Genomic DNA, 24,906 nt, shown 5'->3' on the forward strand with positions numbered 1-24,906 from the left:
AGATTAACAAAGAAAAAACTATCACTTTTAAGCAAAACTTACCAGCGGTCTGGCTTAAATTTGGGTTGAATTCAGGGTAAGCCCAGTCAGATGAGCCATTTGGATGAAAAGCTTTCACTTTGTGTTTCTTATGATAGCTCCCTGAGGAAGCAAATTTCTTGCCATTTCACATCTAATATAAGTCCATTGTTGGTGAAAAGATGGCTAAATTGGTTCGTCATTTTGTAATAAAATATCTCATGACTTGTTTATCTGATCAATGAAGAGTGCATTCTCAAGCTGTTCAGTGTTAATGGGCCTGTTGCCCTAAAATGGTGAATTATTGACTCTCAGGGAGACATGGGGGTTTGAAAACTCAGATCAGATTTCCTGCTTGAAATTGACAAATTGCAGTTAAATTGTGAGAATCAAGAATGCATGCCCTTTGCCTCTCACGCCGTGGAGATGCGTAAAATGTAAAACTATTGCTAACAACATTATGAAACTAGCTTTTTTTAAAAATTACATCTTAACACAAAATTGCAGATTCAAATGTGAAAAAGTTATGCACATAAACACAGAAATATTTTGGTGCAATTTGAAAGGTCCAATTTCTGTGCTCCAGTGATGTATTTATCTTAGTTTGCTTTGAGCTGGGTTTTGAAATGTTATGCACGCGTTCATTCACCATTCAAGTATCCATTTGCCGATTTATCTGCTCACCACGTTTTAACTGTGGGCTGACCATGTGCCAGGGACTGTACTAGCAATGAGGGCACTGCAGTGTACAGAGGTGTGGTGCCTGGCCTCAAGGGTCTCACGGTGGTCCTAGGGAGATGGCAAGCAGCTGTGCCACAGACTTGAGCCACATTCTATTGGTCCAGAGCCTGGCTTTGGAGTCAGGTGAATGCAGGTGCAGGGAAGCCTGCATCTCAGCCCTGCTTGGCAGCCTGAGAAGATCACTCCCCTCTCTAAAACTCAGTTTTTCTATCTGTGAAATAGGGTTCATAACAATATTGGCTTACAAGGTTATTATGAGGAACCAGCAAGATGACCTACCTAGAATGCTTGCTACCCACCTGGGAGATAGAAGCCCTCACGGACGTTCACTAACACTACGTTCCAAAACACATGTGCCTCAGAAAACACAGCGAGGTGACCCAGCAGCTGCCAAGTGTTCCATTTCCCAGCCGCTGTATGGCAGCACCAGTTGCAGGCCCTTGCAGCCTCCACTGTAGGCTGCACAGAGAAAAGCCCAGGGCAGTCAGGCCCCAGCATCTATGCACTCTCCTGCCTAGCCTGTAAGGGCCAGAGCATCAAGATCCACTTTGCAGGCCTCTAGGAGGAGACAGTGGGTTTATGATTAAAAAAGCAGAGACCACTCCCTTCTCTCCGCAAACTGCCAAGATAATCAGGAAAAAAGATAGCGATACCTTTCATAAAATTAGAAAAAAACCTCTCACCACCACAAACCCCAGAAGGACTGTGAAGCAGGCTGGAACTTGGCCCTCATGCTGCCCCTAGGTCTTCAGGGGAGCAACACAGCTCAGGCCCCGGCTTCTGCAGCTGCAGGAGAGCAGGGGGGCAGCAGGAGGGGGCAGCTCCCTTCCCTTACGCTCACCTCTGCAGGGTCTGATGTGTTTTACTGCAGTGTTCTTCACCTGAAAGCTGCCGTTCACGTGGTGCAGTGGCCTCTGCTTCAGGACACCCGCTTCCCCGGCCTCCTGCTGCCTGGCCACCCTCCACCGTCACAGCCTCCGTTCCTGGAAAACTCTGCTGCCCTGATTTCCTGGGGCATGTTCTTCCTGAACCGGGGCTTCTATTTGTCTTGGCCTATTGAGTGGAATCATGAAGCTGCAGTGATGTCGGACGAACAAGCCCAGGGGTCTGGAAGGCACCACGATGTCTGCCATTAATAAGGCCGCACGGCTCTCTGGAAAGTCACTGAGTAGATTCCAGCGGCTCCCAACACATAAATAAAGGAGCTATGTGAGGCGAAGGAGGTGTTAATTAGTTTTACCAGAGTGATCACGTCACTGTGTCAGTGTACATGAGAACAACATGTTGTGCACCTTAAATATATACAATTTTTATTTAAAATGTAAAGTAATGTTAGGCAATCAATGAAAATAAATGATGGCAAAAACCCAATCTAATGGTCTTTTGTCCAATCTAATGGTAGTAACTGGGTACAATTATTCGTATACTAAGCGAACTGGTCTCTCAAAACGTTTAAGAGTAGTAAGGTTTGGTGCAGAGAGAAAGAAACACCTGAGCGCTTGCAGCAGGCAGGCTCTGGAGAAGTCACTCGGGAGCGGCCTGTGCCGAGGGCTCTGCATCCCCACGAGGCTCACAGTGGTGCTTTCACACACAGTCCTCTTCCATCCAAACCTGTGCCCTCCAGCGCGGAGCCACCTGCCCAGTGTAGCTGTGGAACACTTGAAGCATGCCTAGTCTGGCCGGGCATGGAGGCTCACTCCTGTAATCCCAGCACTATAAAAGGCCGTGGCGGGCAGATCACTTGAGGTCAGGAGTTTGAGACCAGTCTGGCCAACATGGCTAAACCTCGTCTTTACCAAAAATACAAAACTTAGCCAGGCACGGTGGCACATGTCTGTAATCTTAGCTATTCGGGAGGCTGAGTCATGAGAATCGCTTAAACCCGGGAGGCGGAGGTTGCAGTGAGCTGAGATCACGTCACTGCACTGCAGCCTGGGCAACAGAGAGAGACTGTCTAAAAAAATAAATCAGTAAAATAAAGGTGTAAAATACACAGCCAATTGCAGGAAAAAAAAGTAAAATGTACATGCTGAAATGATATTTTTAATATACTGGGTTAAATAAACTACATCATTAAAAAATAAAAAGAACCACAAACTCAAGTGCTTTAGGGACCAGGCAAGGAAGAAGAGAGACATCCCATGTAAGGAAGAAGTGGGCAGGCACCTGGGGAGGGAGGAACCCCCCTGAAACTGTTGCATCCAATCTCCACCTGGGTGGACAGATCGCGGCTGCCACTGAACAGCTGCGTGTCCAGCCATGAGCCCACAGACCCTGTGCTGAGGCCCCAGCAATTTCCTTCCATCCAAATCAAAGTCCTGTTCTCAGAAGGAGGGCTGGCTTTGGAGTAGAGAGGATCTGGGCTCCACTCCAGGTGAAGTGAATTATTTCAGCATTGGAGCCTCAGTTTCCCCAATGTAAAATGGGCCCAGTAATACCATTAATACCACTGCAAGCTTTAGGATAGAAACTTAACGTCAGTATGTATGCAAGTTCACATGTCAGTTTGACTCCTAGGAAGCACTGACCAGTGGTTGCGCAGTGATGCAGTCTAGATATTTACCAGCCATGCACGTTCGTGCTTGAAAACGCTTCCAAGTAAGTTGCATCTGCTGCACAGGTGAGGAGACAGAGGCTCTGAGCCCCCGGGCGGCAGTGCAGGGAGTCCTCTTGAACCACTGGCTCCTCCATTCACAAAACCCTTATCGTTGTGATCCTGGAGAGTAAATTTAGAATCTGACCCATGTTTCAAAATAACTGCATAAAGTTCCTACTAGGTATTAAGTAATTTTTTCTTTTGCTGTGGTAAAGCATACAGAATAGAATACTTGCCATTGTGGCCATTTTTCAATGGACAATGCAGTAGCATTAAATCTATTCACACTGTGTAACCATCACCACTGCTATCCCCAAAACATTTTCACCATCCCCAACATAAGCTCAGCACCTCCAACAACACCACCTACTCCATCCCATTCCCCAGCCTTGAGTGTCTCCGCTCTACCTTCTGTCTGGAAATTGCCTATTCTAAGTATTCCGTGTCCGTGGAGTCATGTCATAGCTGTCCTTCTGTGTCTGGCTTACTGTGCTTCATGTGCTTTGCAGGTCCATCCTGGTTGCAGCGTGTATCAGAACTCCATCCCTTGTTGAGGCTGGAAGCATCCCTTGTACGGACAGACCACGCTGGGTTCACCCATTCACCTCTCAATGGGCACGGTTGCTCCTGCCTTTTGGTTATTGTGAGTGATGCTGCTATGACTTTGCTGTACAATTACCTGTGCCAGCCTCTGCCCACAATTCTTCTGGACATATATGCCTGGGAGTGGAGTTTCTGTGTAATACGGTAGTTCTAGATTTACCTTTGTAAGGAGCCACCAAACTTTTCCATGCCAGCTACTGGGTAGTAGTTTTTATCGGAATTTACAATTTGTTATGGGGGTTTTGGGACCTTACCTCACCATCCACTAATATATGTTACTGTGGAATGCACTAAAGTTCTAGAAAAAGAAAAACAACAACTTAAGACCATTGCAAAATAAAATACAGCATACATCATAAATGCCCTGGCCAACAATTATGTATGGGAAGTTCTAGAGGAAAACCAACAACTTGTGACCATAGTGAAATAAAATACAACGTAAATCATAAATTCCCTGGCCAACAATTACATGTATAAGAAGTTCTAGGGGAAACCAACAACTTAAGATCATAGCAAAATAAAATACAACATAAAGCATAAATGGCCCGGCCAACCCTACATGTCCAGGATATGGACAACTTAACCAACAACTTAAGGATAACCAACAACTTAAGACCATTGTAAAATAAAATACAACATAAATCATAAATGTCTAGAGGATAACCAACAACTTAAGACAATTGTAAAATAAAATACAACATAAATCATAAATGTACCGGCCAACAACTGCATGTATGCAAAGTTCTAGAGTATAACCAATAACTTAAGACCATAGTAAAATAAAACATAACATAAATCATAAGTGCCCTGGCCAACAATTACATGTATAGGAAGTAGATGACTTTAAAATTACTATACATTGACCAGTGTTTTTACTGTGGTTTCTTCTGCTTCAAGCTTAGCCCTAAGAAAAGGAAAAGAAAAGAGAAAACCATAAATAAAACAAAAGTTGTAGCCCCCTTTTGTCTCTTTGTCCCCACTAGAGACTAAGTATTTACTCCTGGTCTACCCCATCAGTTACCTCCAGAGACGTTCACTGAGGTCCACTCACTGCCAGGAGTTTCGCTGAGTCCCAAGAGGGGTCACACGTGCTCAGCCCTATTTTTATATACACTTTTTACAATGGAAGAGGACCTGAAGGATAGAACTTTTTCTCCTTTGTTTTCAAGTTAAAACCCAGAGTCCTTTAGTGATCATCTTGCCCAGGAAATAGGAGTAGTTGGCAGAACAAGAGAACTGAGTCCTCACCCCCGGCCCCCACCATCCCACAGCTTTGTGACTTGGGCCCTTCATCTGTTTTTCTCTGATCTCGATTTGACTTTCTCAGCAGGAGGAGTGGAGCGTGGACCCCGCTCCCTGTCACTGGGCTGAGCCTGGAGACCCCAGCTGAGCAGAAGGAGAAAACCAAGTACAAGGAGACTTGTGATGGGGTCTCCAGGACACACCCAGGTGTGATGGGATCTCAGGGACACACCCAGGTGTGATGGGATCTCAGTTACACACACAGGTGTGATGGGGTCTCGAGGACACACCCAGGTGTGCCAGGATCTCAGGGACACACCAAGGTATGATGGGGTCTCGAGGACACACCCAGGTGTGATGGGATCTCAGGGACACACCCAGGTGTGATGGGATCTCAGTTACACACCCAGGTGTGATGGGGTCTCGAGGACACACCCAGGTGTGCCGGAGTCTCAGGGACACACTCAGGTGTGCTGGGGTCTTGAGGACACACCCAGGTGTGCTGGGGTCTCAAGGACACACCCAGGTGTGTTGGGATCTCAGGGACACACCCAGGTGTGATAGGGTCTTGAGGACACACCCAGGTGTGCCAGGGTCTGAGGGACACACCCAGGTGTGGTGGGGTCTTGAGGACACACCCAGGTGTGCTGGGATCTCAGGGACACACCCAGGTGTGGTGGGGTCTTGACACACCCAGGTGTGTTGGGATCTCAGGGACACATCCAGGTGTGTTGGGGTCTCAGTGACACACCCAGGTGTGTTGGGATCTCAGCGACACACCCAGGTGTGATGGGGTCTTGAGGACACACCCAGGTGGTTGGGATCTCAGGGACACACCCAGGTGTGTTGGGATCTCAGGGACACATCCAGGTGTACTGGGGTCTCAAGGACACACCCAGGTGTGATGGGGTCTCGAGGACACACCCAGGTGTGCCGGGATCTCAGGGACATACCTAGGTATGCTGGGGTCTCAAGGATATACCCAGGTGTGTTGGGGTCTCAGGGTCACACCTGGGTGTGTCGGGGTCTCGGGGATATACTTAGGTATGTTGGTGTCTCAGGGATAGATCCAGGTGTGTTGGAGTCTCGGGGTCACACCCAGGTGTGGAGTTGCAGAAGGAGTTGGCCAACCCCCCTGGGAGATCTTATCCACCCTGGATATCAGAAGTGGACTAGGCGCTGCCCGGTGAGGAAGAGAATCATGTGCTGATGGGGTTTTCTTCTGACGAGAAACCTTCAACATTGATTTAAACTGGCGTCGGTGTGAACTTCCCACACTCACACTAGATTGAGCCAGACCATGTAGCCAACACAGGGGTCTGTCTCTACGGATGTGGAGCAAGGATGTGGGAGTCTCACAGCTGCCACCCCAGTAAGGAAATTTGAGATGCAGCTTTTCTAAGTGTGAATGTAGGACACATTAGTGATATTAAGCAGTTAGAGTGGTGGGTGTCCGTCGAGGCCCACCCAAGGAAGCAGTACTCAGCGCTGCTGCAGTCACTCAGTGAGCACCACAGCAGAAGCTGGGGTTTTTTAAAATAAATGAATACTATACAAGGTCGATCTTGAAGACTCTGCTTTTAAAAGGGAAGCACTTGTGAAAATTGCTGGAAAAGATGCAGGCCTGTGGAGAGCAAAACTCAGGAGGCCTCAGGGTGTGAGGTCCTCATGGGTCTTCCTCTGCAGCAGCTGAGCCCTGAGGCCTGAAGACCAGCTCAAGGCATGGTCCCCTCACCTGGCACCAGGGGCCGATGGTGGACCAAAAAGAGCGCCATCCCCAGTCAGCAGCCATCAGATCTCTCTCCTCAAACGTACGTCTCCCATCTGGACTGCTTAGGCTCTCTACTACGAATCCTAAGCCTCTCTGTGTTCCCCTGCAAGTCCTAGGTCTTCATAATAAATAGCCCACAAGATCCAGAACTTGGGTCTTGGTTAAACCTCAGTGAAGATGGGGAAGTTTATAGTAAAAGGGAATACGGAGGAAAGAGAGCACGACTGCAAGGAAGGGGAAGGACAAATGTGGGGGTGGGGAAAGAGAGAAAGAGGGAGAGTAAGAGGAGAGAGAGAGAAAGGGAAAGAGACAGAGAAAGAAGGAATGAGAGAAAGAGAGAGAAAAAGAGACAGAATGAGAGAGAAAGAGAGAGAGGAGAGCACTCTGTTCCCACACTCAGGTCCCTTCAGGAATGAACACAGAGGCCTGGGCTGGGGCTGGACGTGGGGTCACTGTGCCTCCTTTATTGCCTGCCTCTAGGAACTGCCACCCTTAGGTCATCTGGGAGATGAATATGGGTTTTGTGATTTCATGAGGGAAGGAGAGGAAAGCAACCGACTTCAGCTCAGCAAAACCTTCATTCCTGCTCGGACATCCTCGCACGCTGGATCCCCTGCACGGCAGGAGTCACAGATCACCCAGAGCCGGGGGACCTGCATTTTTCTAGCAAATGTACTCTTCCTGCCAGGTGAGCAGGTGCCTTTTGTGGCAGATCAATGGCAGCCTCGTGACTTTCCAGCACCCATCGCCCCCTCAGTCCACCCCATTCTATCACAGGAGGAGCAAATCACGTTTCAGGAGACACTTGGTACCATAGAGGGCATCTCCTTAGGCACAGGTCCTAGGACAATGCACGGGGTCACCTGTGGCAGAGCTCACCATGGACCCCTCGTCTTCTTGGCCCCACAACACTTCATCACGGGTCCTGAGGTCCTGGGAGATGTACACCCCGGCTTTCCAGCCACGGCGGCACTCAGTCACCGTAGACGTGATCGCCAGGGGACAAGGTCACGGACATTCTTTTGGTGTCGTCCGCTGGAGATATGATCACATGCTCAACCCTGAAGCAAGAGAAACAAACTGAGAGCAGAACTGGAGGCAGGAATGGGGAGAGCCGCGACGATCCATCAGCTCACCTGTGGAGAGAGAACCAGGGAAAAACAGTATTGATTTTTTCACAAGCCAGTGCACAGATTTGTCAGACAAAAGAATAGAGATGTCAACCCCTGGATCCGCTCTCCAGCATGGCAGAGCCTCGGGCGGCCGGAGCCAAGGCGGCACTCAGCGACTCCCACGCCGGCTGCGGAGGGGATGGGCAGCTTGATGAAGGAAGGAAAGGCCAGCCCTCGCTCGGATATGCGTGTCAGTAACTCCCACCTGAGCAGAGCTCAGAGATGCTTCTAGCACAGCGCGAGAGAGGTGGCTCCCTGGTCTCAGCATCTGCCGAGGTCTCCTGTCTCCGCTGGGGGCTGTGGGAGGCTCTTCTGCACAGGTCACAGGAAGGTTTTGGATGTTTACCTGAAAGGCGATTCCCTTAAAAAACTCCAAAACCAACAGACAATTTTAGATTTCAAAGACAATCCAGTACAACATATTTTCATCTCCTAACCCAACAAAAGGGAACCTGACTTGATTATTAGAAGTTTGCTCTTTTACCTGGCAGGGGGCGAAGAGCATAGACATCCCCAGGTCTCCAGATGGGCAGGGGGAGGAATTCATCCACTAATGCACCCCCGGCACAAACACCTGAACACACAGGAAAACTCGGTGTATCTGGAGAAGGAATGTGTCTGTTAATTGCATTTTCGAATATCTAGCTAAGCACAACATCCCTTTCGAGTCCACCTGTCCTTTAAGATTCTTTCTAAAATAAATCTGACAATTTCCTGATCCACTATGCTGAATGATTTGATGACATTGGTCATTTGGGGAAATCACGGCTGTCAGAGGCCATTCAGAAAATAATAATATGAGGATGAAGGACTCCAGGTAGGGAGCCCCACAGAAGAGTTGGAACTGCTTCATTTTTGTGTTCACTCCTTTATTCCGGCTTGATAGGTTTCTCTGAGTTTTACCTTCATCTTTCTAAGAAGGAAACTGCTGAGTCATGCAATTTAAAGTTCCCATTGGTCATTTCTAACGAAAAAGGGCTTACGAATGTTGAGTAGTTGGGTGCCATAAAACATGAGTGGTCAACATTCTACCCTCTAAAATAATAGTTTCTGAAAACACTATTGCTACATTTTTTAAAATTATCCTAGCTAGGTCATCATATTTGGCATATACTCAAGTATGTTCTATTTTGTGCATTTCTTAAACAGGCATGTGTCTCCTGTGATATTAAGAGAAATGTCTTTTCTTAGATGCAGTATCTCAAACATTAGAAAGTACGATCGCCTACATTGCATTCACGGAGCTCCCTCGGCGGGATTCCTGAGTGGGAGCCTGGGCGATGTCCCCACCACAGTTTCTGGAAGACTCTGATGGACGCATCCACCAATGGGTGGGGAAATGAGGTCAGCATCCTGTGGTTCAAGGATCCCAGGATCAGTGACCGGGAGTTACAGGCTTAGGCATCACTCGGCATAAGTGGCTGTGAAACCCTAGGGCAGCGTCCACTCTGAAAGCCCATCTGCTCGGACATGAAGTGCAGAAACTTGGGGTGAGTTGGGACAGAGCTGGCTGCCCTGCCCAGCCTTGAGCTTCGGTTTTGCAGGAAGCTGGATCCCGACTAGTGGAGCAGGCTGGACTGTGGCCAGCGTGAGGGCCCAGCCCGGCTCCCCGCCCACCGTCTGGTGACTGGGCCATGGCGCTGGAACTCGCGTGCTCCTAGTTCACAAGCCACCATCCCGGTGGGGAAACCAGGCAGATGCGGCCAGACCTGGAGCACACCGTGTCCTTTCCCAGCCAAGGGACGCCAGTGTTCCTGTGGCCGGGGCCGGGACTGGCCGCCTCCTCCCCAATCCTGTCTCCCCTGGTGATAAGTTGTGTTCTCTTGGCAGTGGAACTCCCTAGAGAGTGGAAAGCGTCGTGGACTGACAACAGAAACAAAGTGCAATGTTATCATGCAGTAAATATTTTATGGCCAAGGGCACAGTAAGGAATAATCTGAGTTAAAATAAAGCAGGGAATTGGATACGTCAAAGAGTTTAGTGTTATCAACCATTAAGGAAGGCAGCAGTGAGGCCGCAGCACAGCAACGGCCTGGACAGACACCCCTCCGGGCAGGCGTGTGTCTGCGAACGCCCACACATGTGTCGGGCACACCAGCTTTGGCGTCACAAACTCTGACGTCCACTCTTGGTGAGTCCCCACACAGACCTTTCCTGCCACGATTAGGGCTTCCTTTCGGTTTTGTGTTGTCATATGACACCCTCTGTCACTCATGACACCATCTGAAAAGGCGCAAACTCATGGTCCACGACAACAACACCCCGTGCTAGGACACTCTCCCATGTGAAAGCTGGCTGGAGTCCTCGGTCTGCCCACGTCAACGACACCCCGTGCCAGGACGCAGTCCCATGTGAAAGCTGGCTGAAGTCCTCGGTCTGCAAGGCCATGAAAGAAAATTCTAGTGACTAATTCCCACCAAATCATCACTGAAGAATTGTTTTGAAGTTCTGCTGGAACACCAGGTGCATGGGTTTATATTACATTTTTGTTAGCTTCGTAAGTGGTGTATGAATCATGTTTGTTTTTTAAATGGTTGCTCTGGAGTTGACAATACACAGAATTAACTTATCAAGAATACCCAAGAATGACAAATAATACGGCATCACTTCCCGTGTAATTTAATGATCTTACAACTGCCTGGTTCCATTTCCCACCTCCCAGCCCTTGTGCTATTGTTAGCAGACATTTTGCTTCTACTTATGTTATAAATCCCAAATGTATTATTATGACTGTTTAAAACAATGTTCAATTAAAGAGATTTCAAAATATGGTCAACACGCTTTGTATTTGCTGATGCATCTTATACCCACTCCTGTTCCTTTGTGTAGACCCTCATTTTTATTACTTACCATTTCCCTCTGTCTGGAAACCAACTCTAAAATGTCCTTTAGTGCCTCGTGGTGCTGGCTGCTGAGAGTGGTGTCTCTGCTTTTGTATGTCTGAGACCGTTTTCACATTTGCTTCTATTTTTTAACAACCTTATTGAGGCTGAATTTATATAACAATTATATAATTGATATATACATTATACATATTTAAAATATAAAACTGGATAGATTTTTAAAGATGTAGAAACCCATACAAAACACTGAATCTATCAAAATCAGGATAATAGTCATCCCCTTGGGAATTTGCTTTGTAATAATGTTTTGAAATTGTTCCTTCTTACTCCTCCCCTCTTCCCCACCCTCCCTTGGCAATCACTGATTACCCTCTGTCTCTAGAGATTCATTTGCATTTTCTGTAATTTTATAAAATAAGATCATAATTATGTATTATTCTTTGTCTGACTTTTTGGTTCAGCATAATTGCTTTGCAATTTGTCCATGTTGTATGTCTCAACAGGTTTTTTTTTAACCTTTATATCACTAAGTATGACCCCATGGAATGGACGTATTTGTATTTATCCATTCACCTGTTGATTAACATTTGGGTCATTTCTGGTTGTTAGAAATTACAGGTAAAGCTTCCATGGCCATTTGTGTTCAATTCTTTATAAACACATATGATTTCATTTCTCTTGGGGAAGTACATGGGGATGGAATTGCTATGTCAGACGGTAGTTATATGTTTAACTTTTGAAAAAAAAGCTGTTTGCATAACACTGTGAATATGCTTAATGCCACTGAACTATGCACTTAAAAATAGGTTAGATGGTAAATTTTATGTTGTGTGGTTTTTACCACAATTTTAAAAATAAAAATAAAGCAAATAGATTTGACTGAAAAAAAAATTAATGACAACAGCACGTTGCCTCTCTTAGACTAGTCATTGTGCCATATTATCCATTATTTGCATCTATTACTAATGTAGTTAATACTTTTGAAGATTGATAAATGCTCTCAGATAAATAAATTCAGCTATTTCACTTTTTAATCACAGTATGATCAAGCATTTAGATCAATAGTAAAAACTGTCTTCATTTGACTGATTGTTTCATGTATTAAAATATTATTACACATTATATATGATTTAAAAAGGAAATATATCAGTCCTTCAGGGAAATTTGACCTAGTTTACAGGAAACAAAAGATAATATGCTTGAAAATTCAACAAAAGTACACAATACAAGATTTTGACCAACAAGTGTAGAGTATTATACTAAAAGATTCTTCACAGTAAGATGAGGCGGGCTTCCTGTCTCTGGTTTCTGCTGTGGTCTCATCTCAGTCTGCCAGGCCCGTTGGAAGCCATGTACCCCTGCTAAGATTTGCTCCTCCTTCTCCAGTCCTTTCTGATGTGATGTTAGTCACACTTTTCTTTCAAGGACAGAATGCAGCTACTCACTTTAAAAATGTGCTTTGGAGCAGGAATGTCTAGGGACACTGCTGCCTGATGGCCACTTAGTGCTCAACCAAGCAGCTGTGCGTGGCTTGTGTGAAAGATTGAGAAGCAAGCTGCCAGGTGAGAAGGTCAGTGGGAAAAAGGAAAACTCATGTTAAATATGTGTGAGATATGTGTAGAAAAGAGAGGCAGAACAAAGCTGCCTTAGAAATTCTATGAAGTCTAACACTTTGTATAACACCCACATATTGAGTATTACACAGCAGTGTTTTGTCATTTATTGTATGATCCAAACCTATTTACCTTTTGTTTGAAGATGTTTATATAATTTTGCAATAAACCCCTATACCATGAATAGGCTCAAAAATAATATTAAGAGATTTTAAATAAAAATGGAAAATACGAAACTAGAAAAATATATAAAACCTTTCCAAAGTGGTTGTAACATTTAATATTTTAACCAGTGATATGTGAGCATTCCAGTTCCTCTACGGCCTCACTCTTACCTGGTGTCATTAGTCTTTTTAATCTTAGTCATCTAATAACTGTGCAATGATGTCTCATTGAGGTTTTAACTTGCATTTCTCTAAGAACTAACGGTATTGACCATCTTATCGTGGGCTTATTTTCCATTCACACATTTTCTTTCGTGAAGTGTCCATTCAAACCAATAGTTCATTTTTAATCAAGATGTCTGTTTTCATTTTATAGAGTTTTAACAGTTATCTACATAATCTGGATAAAAACCCTTGGCTCTATAAGATAAGCAAATATTTTCTCCCAGCCAATGGCTTGCCTTTCATTATCCTAGCAGCGTTTTTCAAAGAGAAGGTGTTTTAATTTTTATGAAGTCACATTTATCATATTTGCTTTTAAATACAATGCCTTTGTTGTCATATTTAAGAAATTGTTGCCTAACTCAAGGTCACAAAGAATTTCTCCTAATTCCGTCTAAAAATTTGATGGTTTTAGCCTTTACATATAAGGCGATAACCTATTTCTGTGAGATGTATGGATCAAAGTTTATTTTTTGCATGTGGCTATTTAATTGTTGCAATGCCATTTCTTTAAAAGCTACCTTTTCTCTGCTAAAATGCATTTGCATTCCTTTTAGAAATCAGTTATCTCTATAGGCTGTTGTCATTTTCTGTACTCTCTATTCCATTCCATTTATCTAGTTGTCTAGCTTGATGCCAATATCACACTTTCTTGATTATTGTAGTTTTAAGTCTTAAAATAAACTGGTGTTCATCCTTCAGCTTTATTCTCTACTTTCAAAGTTGTTTCTGCAATTAAACGCCCTTTGCAATTTCAAATTAATTTTAGAATAAGTTCATCAATTTCTACAAAAATAAAAGCTTGCTAGTACTTATTGAGATAACATCAAATATGTCAATTTGGGAAGAAATAAAAACAATACTGAATCTTTAATCCCATGAACATGATATATCTCTCCATTTGTTTAGATGTTCCTTAATTTCTCTTGGTGATGTTTTATGGATTTTAGTACACAGTACACAGGACTTGCACATTTTGGTCCGATGCTATTGTAAATAGTAATTTTTAATTTTAATTTAAAATAATTCATTGCAAGAATAAAAAAGATTGCAACATATATTTACATTGTATTCTGCTGTCTGCTAAACTCGTGAGTTTTTGTAACTTTTGTGTACATTCCTTAAGTTTTCTTTTACAGATCGTTATTATGTCATCTGAGAAGAAAAACAGTTTTGCCTGTTCACTTCCAATCTGGATGCCTTATATCTGTTTTTATTCCTCTTTATGTCTTTTTGGGTTTTTTTTTTTTTTTTTTTTTTTTTTTTTTTTACTACACTAGTTATAATGTCCAGTACAATGTCAAGTACAAGTGACAAAAGAAAACATCCTTGTCTTGGGGGAAAAGAATTTAATGTTTCACCATTAAAGATGTTAATTATATTTTTGCTTTTGGGGTTTTTTTTGTTTTTTGTTTTTTGGGTTTTTTTTGAGACAGAGTCTTGCTCTGTCACCCAGGCTGGAGTGCAGTGGCCGGATCTCGGCTCATTGCAAGCTCCACCTCCCGGGTTTATGCCATTCTCCTGCCTCAGCCTCCCGAGCAGCTGGGACTACAGGTGCCCGCCACCGCGCCCGGCTAGTTTTTGTATTCTTAGTAGAGATGGGGTTTCGCCGGGTTAGCCAGGATGGTCTTGATTGCCTGACCTCGTGATCCGCCCGCCTCGGCCTCCCAAAGTGCTGGGATTACAGGCATAAGCCACTGTGCCTGGCCGCGTTCGGGGTTTTTAAATCCTTAATTTTTTTGTTATATGCCCTTTATCATATTGAGGAAAATTCCTCTTGTTCGTAGTTCATTAAAATATTTTTTAAATTAGCAATTGAAATTGGTTTTGGTAAAAAAAAAAAAAAAATGGTTTGGAATGTTGAGTTGATCATACTTTTTTTTTTTTCCTAGGGCGTCTATATAATAACTTGCATCTATTTTTTATGTTAGGCCAACCTTAAATTTCTGGAATAGGCACTACTTTGTTGGCATATGTTATTCTTTTTATATATTGCTGGATTCAATTTGCTAAAATTATATTTAGAATTTTTTGCATCTACATTCATGAGAATTGTAGGTCTGTTATGTTCATTACTTACAATGTCTTTCTCCAGTTTTTGTGTCTGGGTAATGCTGACCTCACAGGACACACTGAAAAAAAAAATGTTCTTTCTGCTTCAGTTTTCTGAAAGAGCTTTTGTAGGGTATTATTTCCTGTTTAAATATTTGGTAAAATTTGACTTTATTTAAATTCATCTATTATTTTTTTCTGTTTTCTATTACTTTGAATTAGTCTATGATCATTACTTCTTTTCTTCTACTTACTGTTGGTTTAACTTCTTCCTCTACTTTTTCTTTTCCACAGAGGTTAAGTTGATTGATTTGAGACTATGTTTTTATCCTACATTGGCATCCTCTAACATTGCTTTTGCTTCATGCTACAAATTTTAACATGTTGCATTTTTACTTCTAATTTCCCTTTTGATTTTTTCTTTAACCCATGGGCTCTGTAGAAGTGCCTTTTTCTAAAAATGAGAGTTTTTTTCAAGAGTTACTCCTACTGTAGATTTCTAATTTCTTTCCATTGTAGACAGAGAAGATACTTTGTATAACTTGAATCATTTTTAAGTTATTGAGATTTGTTTTAAGGCCCAGAGCATGGTCCACCTTGGTAAATTACTTGTGTGCTCAAGAAGAATGTATACTCTGCTATTCTTAGGTAGAGTGCTCTATAAATGTAAATTAGGTTATTTAAATGAGAGTATCTGTCTTCTTTTACTATCAATCATATAGAGAGAGTCATTGAAACCTTGACTATTTTTGTGGTTTTGTTTATTGATTCTTATAGTTCTATTGGCTCTGCTTCATCTATTTTGAAACATTGTTATTATATGTACATGTTTAAGATTGTTTCCTCCTTTGATAAATTGATGCTTCTATCTTTACAAAGCAGTAATGTCCTTGGTTCTGAAGTCTGTCTGATATACTGTAGCCACTATAGTATTGTTAAATTTTTAAACTGTTATTTTCCTATGTCTCTTACATATGTTAAAGATAAAACTTTTAACTTTTAGCTTACTCGTGCCTTTATATTTAAAGTAGTTTCTTGTAGAGAGGATCTACTTGGGTCTTTTTTTTTTTTGAGATGGGGTCTCACTCTGCTGACCCGGCTGGAGTAGAGTGTCGTGATCTCAGCTTATGCTTACTGCAACCTCCACCTTCTGGGCTCAAGAAATCCTCTCACCTCTGCCTTCCAGGTAGCTGACACTAGAGGTATACACCACTAGTCTTAATTTTTTTTATTTTTTGTTGAGATGTGTTTTTGCTGTGTTGCACAGGCTGGTCTCAAACTCCTGAGCTCAACTGATCCATCCGCCTCAGCCTCCCAAAATCCTGGGATTACAGGCATGAGCCACCATGCCACCTGGTTCTTACTTGTCTTAATCCAAGCATTGCATTAAGAAAAATAATTGAATTAAGAAAAAATTGACCAAGAAAACTGATTGGATTAATCCAATCATACAGTGACTGCATTTTAATTAGAGTATTTAGACCACTTACATTTAATATGATTATTAATATAATTAGTTTCAAATCCATCAACTTGTTGTGAGGGAACTTCAAAATGTTAGTGAAAAAGTAGAATTAGAAGATAAAAGTAAAAATATAAATATGTTCATTTCTCAAAATGAGCAGTAAGTCTAAGACTACTAAGGCCCTTAGTAGTTCTCGGGGTGCCATCTGTGCCTGTGCAGGTCCTCTCTTAAGTTTCTGCCACACAGATTACAGCCATCTCACTCAGCATCCCAGAACCCTGGATTTATCACCCTTGTGTTAGCATTTTATAATTAATAACTCAGAAAAAAATGCTAATGATTTAAAGTTCCTGACAATTAATTTACTTCTCATCTTCAGTGGGCTTTTTACAATGGACTTTTGTTTTAGTTGAATTAATTGGGTTGGAGTAAAAATTTAAAAAGCAAATAAATTAGTAGCTTAACTGTATAATTTTTGTATCAATTACAAGGCTAGAAGTTGATGAACCATGTATTAGTTCTCACACTGCTATAAAGAGACTGGGTAATTTATAAACAAAAGAGTTTTAATTGACTCACAGTTCCACATGGATTGGGAGGCCTCGGGAAACTTAGAATCATGACAGAAGGCAAAGGGGAAGCAGGCACCTTCTTTTTTCTTTTTCTTTTTCTTTCCTTTTTTTTTTTTTTTTTTTTTTAGACAGAGTCTTGCTCTGTTGCCCAGGTTGGAGTGCAAAGGTACAGTCTCGGCTCACTGCAACCTCTGCCTCCTGGGTTCAAGAGATTCTCCTGCCTCAGCCTCCCAACTGGCTGGGACTACAGGCATGCACCACCATGCCTGGCTAATTGTTTGTATTTTTAGTAGAAACGGGGTTTCACCATATTGACCAGGCTGATCTCGAACTCTTGACCTCAGGTGATCCACTTGCCTTGGCCTCCCAAAGTGCCAAGATCACAAGTGTGAGCCACTACACCCAGCACCTTCTTCACAAGTTGACAGGAGAGAGAGAGACAGAGAAGGGGTAAGTGCCACTTTTAAAACCATCAGATCTCATGAGAACTCCCCCATTATTACAAGAACAGCATGAAGGAGACCACCCCCATGATCCAATCAGGTCCCACTAGGCCCTTCCTGGACACATTGTGGGGATTACAATTCAAGATGAGATTTGAGTGGAGACAGAACCAAATTTATATCAAACCATAATCTCTAAGACTTAAAAATTGCCAAAAACTGAAGAGTTTTCATCTCCTCCCTCAGCTTGATAGCAGATTTAAATATATAATAAATAGATATTTTTAATGCTTCTGGTTTTAATGAACATCGTTTTCAGGGAAAGAAACAGAAAAAAAAAATCACCATCTTTCAAACAATGTTGTTATCGACAATCTATGAATACATCATGTGAACAAAGGCTTGCTTGTCCATTGGCTACAAATCAGATCCACCTGTGACAGATCTTTGCCTTCCTGATGCACAAAGCCTGCAGAATCCTTCCAGCTCCAGTGGCTGAAGATGAAAAGACTGACTCAGCCACTCCCAACACACTGACATGGCAGTCATAATTTTCTTTGCCTATTATGATTTGTAGTCAAGGCTATATAAAAACCAGCCAATATGAACTTTATTCAGTCACGTTTAGAGGACAGTTGCAATGCTATTCAAATTTTTCAATGCATTTACCCTCTCTGGTGGCCATAAAATCATTGAACCCTGAATTCAGCAGATCTTACTGAAACACACTCAGTTTTGATGTTGGTCACTTCAGTTATCTATTCCTGCATCAAAAGCCACCCCAGAACTTTGAACTTGGATCAAAGCAAAGCACATTTCTCCCACATGATTCAGGGAGTCGTCTGGGCCACTATTCTGCTGGCCTCTCTCAGGCTGCCTCACGTGGTCAGGTGGGACCACGTTAGCCAGGCTCCGAGGGGGCTGGACCCTGGAGGCAGCCTAGGCCCTGCACAGCAGCCCAGGGCACTCTCAGAGGGCAAGGCCCAGAGCGCAGGGCCCAGCCAGCCTCTCCTTGTGTTCTGTTCACTGACCACCCTCTGTCCAAAGCGAGGCACCTGCCAAACCCAGAGTCCAAGAGAGAGGATCAGGAGGGCCTGGATCCTGGAGGTGTGGCTTGCTGGGGACCACTGAGGCAACAACCACAGTCTCCTCTGTTGGCCCGGTGTGAGACACAGGGAGATCCCCCTGGCCCCCAAATTTCATCAATCACAGCGTCAGGCTGGCAGCCCATGGTATAGTGATCTGCATTCTATCTGAATGGAAGGGGCCTCCTCAGCACAGCTCCTTCTGACCCAGACAAACTAAAAGCACAAATTCTGTCCCCATCTCCTATATACCAGGAAAACAGGGGCAAACCCAGTGTAGGGGACCCAGCCAGAGTTTTGACCTTTGCTGACCCTGCCCAATGGCTTAGCAAGCAATTGCTCACTAGCATAGTTTCAATGTTAGGGAACATATTTTTAATAGAGAAAGGATATATATTGCTTTTTTTAAGAAGTAAAGTGTATCTTATTGCAGATTAAATAATCCTTTATATTTGTAAGGTATTCACTAAAAATCTACTAGAACTAATAAATAAGTTCAATGAGGCCACAAGATACAAAAGCAACATATAAAATGTATTTGTAGTTTTATATAGTAGCAATGAGCAATCTAAAAATTAAGTTAAAATTACATTAATAATAGAATTAAAAGAAATAAACATTTAGAGATACATTTTACAATAGAAGTCCAAGTCTTTTACACTGAAATCTCTATTTACATGTTTTTTATTTATTTATTTTTTAACTTTTATTTAGGCGAAGGGGTACATGGACGGGTTTGTTATGTAGGTAAATTGTGGGTCCCAGGGATTAGGTGTGTAGAGTATTTCATCATCCAGGTAATTAGCATAGTACCCAAAACACAGGTAATTTTTCCATCCTCACCCTCTTCTGTCCCTCTACCCTCCAGGAGGCCCCAGTGTCTGTTGTTCATCTCTTTGCATAAACGAGTACTTCTTGTCTGCCTCCCACATACAATCGATAACATGTGGTATTTGATTTTCTGTTCCTGCGTTAGTTCACTGAGCATGATGGCCTCCAGTTCCATCCATGTTGCTGCAAAGGACATGACCGCATTCGTTTTTATGGCTGCGTAGTATTCCATGGTGTATAGGTACCACATTTTCTTTATCCAGTCTACCATTGATGGGCGTTTGGATTGATTCCACATCTTTGCTGTTGTGAATAGTGCTGCAGTGAACCTATGCATATATGTGCCCTTATGTCAGAAGGATTTATATTCCTTTGGGTATATACCCAATAATAAGATTGCTGGGTTAAATGGCAATTTGATTTTAAGTTCTTTTGGAACTTGCCTAACTGCTTTCCACAGTGAATTAAAAAGCAATACATACTGTTTTTTAAACACTTACAAATCCACAAATTAGCATTCATATAGAAATTAGTCATATTTGTCTGAAAAACTAGGAGGATGATGTTCTAAAATAAGTAAGGCACTGTAAGTCATTTCAACCTGATGAGAAGAATGCACTCTTAAAGGTAAATGTAAGAGTTTTAGTCCTAAAATGCAAGTCAATGCAAGAGTTTTAGTCCTAAAACTCTGACGGTTTCAGGACTAAGAGTAATCATTTGGCAAATAGTCTTCCTGTTTTCGAAAGACATTCAGCAGCAGGTTGTTGAAATGTACCTCACAGAGAGTTAACCTAGGTTTAGGGTATTGACCACCAAATATTATGTGTGACTACGTATTATTACGTGTAGTATAGTTTCATAAATTTATGAGTAAGCGTAAATTGTGGAAACTCATACATTGCAAAGTTATTATAATAAAATTGCCTGAACTAGGGAGACCTGGAGCTGCCTGAACTGGGACAGTGAAGACTCACTCTGCAGGCTGACCCCAAAGGAGAGAGCCCGGCAGCTTGGCAGGACCACCCAGGCACTGGCGTCCCTCACTCAAGTGCCCGGGACAGTGCTGTGGACTGTCCATGAACAGCAGCGGGATGGGGAGGCCATGAGCATGGAGAAGGGGCTCCCGTCCCTCCGTCTGGGGCCTGGCAGGGCTCAGGACAGCATGATGATGAGTCTTTCCAGAAGCCAGAAGGGCTCAGGATTTGCTGGACAAAGTCCTCACTCCAAACACTGGCTAATGGGGCAGAGAAGTGTAGTGTATGTGTGAGGCTGTTTGGAGAGAAAAGGTCACAACCCCAGACCCCCTGCTGTGGTAGATCCGATCTGAACACTGACAGGCAAAGGGACCAGGCTGCCAGGTCACCTCCTCCCAGGCCAAGGTCCCTGGGACCAGGAGGGGACAAGACCTCCCTTGGTCACAAACACACCAAGCTGCCATGCTGATGCCCGCCATCCCAGGCATCCAGGAAGAGAGGATCTTGGTAATCTTTATAGAAGGTGCTGCAGCGGTCGGTGCTGCTGAGAGCTGAGTGGAGGCAAGGCCAGGGACACGCTGTGCTACCCCTGTGAGCGGACCCTGTGCGGACCCTGCCCTCAGAGCGCTCACCAAGGATAGGTGCTGGGATCGTGTGGTGGGTGGGTGGGAGGGTGTCTAGGAAAGAAGGGGTCTCCTCCCCACCCCCACAGCCTTGCACCTGCTAGAAGAGTGTGCCTGGAGTCCTTCAGCATGGCCGCCCCATCCCCCCTACCCTGGTCCACAGCCGCTGTCCTCCGGCTCTCCCCAGCCTGGGGCCAGGGCAGGAGCAAGAGCCCATGGCTTCCTGCTTGGTGGCAGCAGGTGCCTGCTGCTCTAATAAAAGTCGTAAGAAAGCGTCTAACATCACCATAAATAAGAGATGTTTGTGGCTACATTTCTCGCAGAAAACTTCAGCCCAGGGGTTTCTGTTGGCTTAGCCCTCAAGGCCTCACAAGGGCAGAATCAGGAAGACAGCCCTGATCTCAGCTCTGCCTCCCGCCAGCCTGGGCCTTGTCCACTGGCTTCCCTGTGCTTGCAGCCTTTTCCCAAACAGAAGGCCAAGGTGGCGTGGGAGGGCTCTTTCCCTCACACCCATTTATCCCCACAGGACTCAACGTGCATTTCTTTGCTGAAGAGCATGACCAAAATGAAATTCACTCAAACTTGGGTTCGTGGAGAGCCAAGACAATAATGTGGACTTGTGTGGAGCCCAGTTTAACAGACAGATAAGATGCTTAGGAGCAGCATGCATTCAAGGAATTGCTTAAAAAGTCAGAACAAACTTCAGATGCAATGCCAACGCCTGCCCAGGCCACCCCTCACCCATGGCACAGATGTCTGTGCCACCTTGGCACATGCAGACATTGCCACACGTCCCCACGTGAGGGCCCCGTCTTCTTGTCTATTTTGTGAGCAGAGTTGCATCTTTACGATGCAAGCCTCACTAGGATAAATGAAGAAAGTGAGACCTAGCATGGAAGGTCCAGGAAGAGCATCTCAGGGTAGTTTTTGAACCCTTCAGTACCAATGAACAAATGGAGCTTTATGGAGGGCCCTAAGTGTGTTTAATGGTGGGTCCCATGACCTCAACAAAGGAGCACAACCAAGATTCCCAGAAAGCGGCCCAAGACCTCTGCAAAGCTCCCCCTAGAGTTGAGGCTTGGGAGCCTCTGCCTGGATTTCAGAGGATGGTACATTTTTCTATCAGCATTTTGGTCACGACCACCTTATGAGTCTCTAAAAAATGCTAAACTTCCCCTCATCTTCCTGTCTTCTTTTGAGCCCTCCAAACTCTTCCAACCTCTGCCTGTTACCCAGTTCCATAGCCACTTCCATGTCTTCAGGTATCTTTATAGCAATGCCCCCCTCCTCAGTACCAATTTTCTGTGTTAGTCCATTTTTGCATTGGTATAAAGAAATACCTGAGGCTGGGTAATTTATAAAGAAAATAGGTTTATTTGGCTCTCAGTTCTGTAGGCTGTACAAGCATGGCACCAACATCTACTCAGCTTCTGGGGAGGCCTCCAGGAGCTTTGACTCATTGCCGAAGATGAAGGAAGAGCAGACACAACACATGACAAGAAAGGGAGCAAGACAGAGGGAGAGACACGTGATGAGAAAGGGAATAAGAGAGAGGGAAAGGCTCCCAGTATCTTTACCAACCAGATTTGACATGAACCCACTATTGTGAGGAGGGCACCAAGTCATCCATGAGGGATTTGCCCCCATGACCCAAACTCCCACCAGCACCCATCTGCAGCATTGGGGATCACATTTCAACATGAGATTTGGAGAGAACAAACATTTAAGCTATATCAGAGACAGTAAGAAACTTACCCAAGGTTCCAGTGGGGCAGTAAAATGATTTTACTCCAAATCCTCTAAAATGATCCCTTTGACTCCAGGTCTGACACAGCTAGCTAAGAAATGTCAGAGTGTGTATTAGTCTGTTTTCATGCTGCTGATAAAGATATACCCAAGACTGGGAAGAGAAAGAGATTTAATTGAACTTACAGTTCCACATGGCTGGGGAGGCCTCAGAATCATGGCGGGAGGTGAAAGGCACTTCTTACATGGTGGTGGCAAGAGAAAATGAGGAAGAAGCAAAAGTGGAAACCCCTAATAAAAACCCATCAGATCTGGTGAGACTTATTCAGTGTCACAAGAATAGCACGGAAAAGACAGAACCCCAGGATTCAATTACCTCCCCCTGGGTCCCTCCCACAACACGTGGGAATTCTGACAGATACAATTAGAGTTGAGATTTGGGTGTGGGACACAGCCAAAAACCATGATCAGAGTGGACTTATTCACTGTCACAAGTAGCACGGAAAAGACAGAACCCCGGGATTCAATTACCTCCCCCTGGGTCCCTCCCACAACACGTGGGAACTCTGACAGATACAATTAGAGTTGAGATTTGGGTGGGGACACAGCCAAACCATATCAGAGTGGGTGTGAGCCAGAGGGCCTGGACCCAGAGTCACTGCTTTTGAGTGGGATCTTCCCACTGCCTTTGCTGAAATTGGGAAGCAGCATCCCTTTGTCTATTTCTGGAGGGAAGTTTGTACCTGGACTGCAGGAAAACATGCTCAGAGTCCGTGAAATAGTCCGGCCGGCTGTGCCTTCAGCATCCTCTGGTGTCTGGTGATGGCCGAGCTTACTGTCCTCAGAGCAGTAGGAGTGGCCAAGCCAGAATAAATCAACCAACTGAGCCCACGGCTCCCTCCTAGGCCCCTCTGGACATGGGTCTCATGGCCTTTGTGATCTGGAAAGCCCAGAGAAAAGCAGCGTTATCTTAGACAGGCAACTGTTATGAGAGCTAGGAGGGGGTCCTGCACCCCTGCAGCAGAGAACAAACTAGAAGCAGGGGACTGGTTTAATAACTAGGAGGGGGCCCTGCGCCCCTGCAGCAGAGGACAAGCTGGAAACAGGGGACAAGCCAAAAGCAGGTCCTGTTGCCCACAGAGCAGAGCCAGGAATTACAGGCTGACAAAGCCACAGTCAGAACAGCTTACGTGAGGCTTTCAGTGACATGTGGTTGTGCAGCAGGAGATGGGGGGATATACCACTCTATCTGAAGAAGTCAGGACATTCAGTCACCATAAAGTACTAGTCCAAGTATTATTCCAAATACAAAAATCCAATTCTAAGTAATAAATGCTTATTCAGAAGATACTGTTACCAAAGTGGCAGGTTAAATACGTTAAGACCTAAGAGACAGCAAGGGGCTGACCGGGAGGAGCCAAGGCAGGTGGGGCAAGGGGCCCAGTGCAGCAGATTACAGAGTAACTTTCCCACCACAGAGACGACGTGAAGGACACTTGCTTTCAACCTTCCTTACACACAAGGGGCTACACAGATATTGTTGATGCCACAGCAAGTAGATGACAGGTCCAGGTCTTGAGAGATAAATTGGGGGCAGTTGTCTCTGGTGACCCCGGCGACAGCTCCCATCTGGCAATAAATGCTCTCTGCAAGGCAGAGCAACTCAGAAGGCGATCGTCCTAACAAGAATGACCTCAGGGCATCTGGACTGGAGGCCATAAATCACAGAAAGGTAACAGCACCCAGAGGGAGCTGGCTGGGCTCCCCAAGGTCTGATCTGGAGGCGGAGTCAGAGCAGCCCCCACCAATGCTGAGTGGAGCGGTCACTGCAGCCTGTAACACAAGCTTCCTGATTGGGAGCTGATGGTCCTGAACGCCAGAGAGCAGCGTGGATACCTGTGATACCTCAGACCACGCTGCTGATCTGAGAAGGTAACTGTCGCCCCCATCCAAGCGTCGTCACGGGGGCAGCCACTGTTTCTCACGCAAGGCCAGAGCCAGCAGAGCCTGCAACGAATGGAGGGATCCCTTGACTGTTTTCTGAGGGTCTCCCACAGTTTCTGCTTGGATGCCTTGCAGGAAAACAGCACGAGCAGGAGCAGCTGGTGGGCGTACACCTCAGCGGGAGTG

At 44.5% G+C, this 24,906-nt stretch overlaps 1 protein-coding gene across 9 annotated transcripts in view; it reads left to right on the forward strand.

Moving 5' to 3' along the window:
* The window catches only part of MRPL36 (mitochondrial ribosomal protein L36), a 1,017,194-nt gene that overhangs the window by 736,054 nt on the left and 256,234 nt on the right, over window positions 1-24,906 (forward strand). Inside the window, exon 1 of one of the 9 annotated variants that reach the window (XM_050795345.1) lies at window positions 24,741-24,744. The exons of the other annotated variants lie outside the window; for them this stretch is intronic. The gene's annotated coding sequence lies outside the window, so the exon portion shown is untranslated. Of the gene's footprint in view, window positions 1-24,740; window positions 24,745-24,906 lie in introns of those variants that run through there. 9 annotated transcript variants of the gene reach the window in all.

Source organism: Macaca thibetana, chromosome 6 (assembly GCF_024542745.1).
Source record: "Macaca thibetana thibetana isolate TM-01 chromosome 6, ASM2454274v1, whole genome shotgun sequence".
Classification (NCBI taxonomy): Eukaryota; Metazoa; Chordata; class Mammalia; order Primates; family Cercopithecidae; genus Macaca; species Macaca thibetana.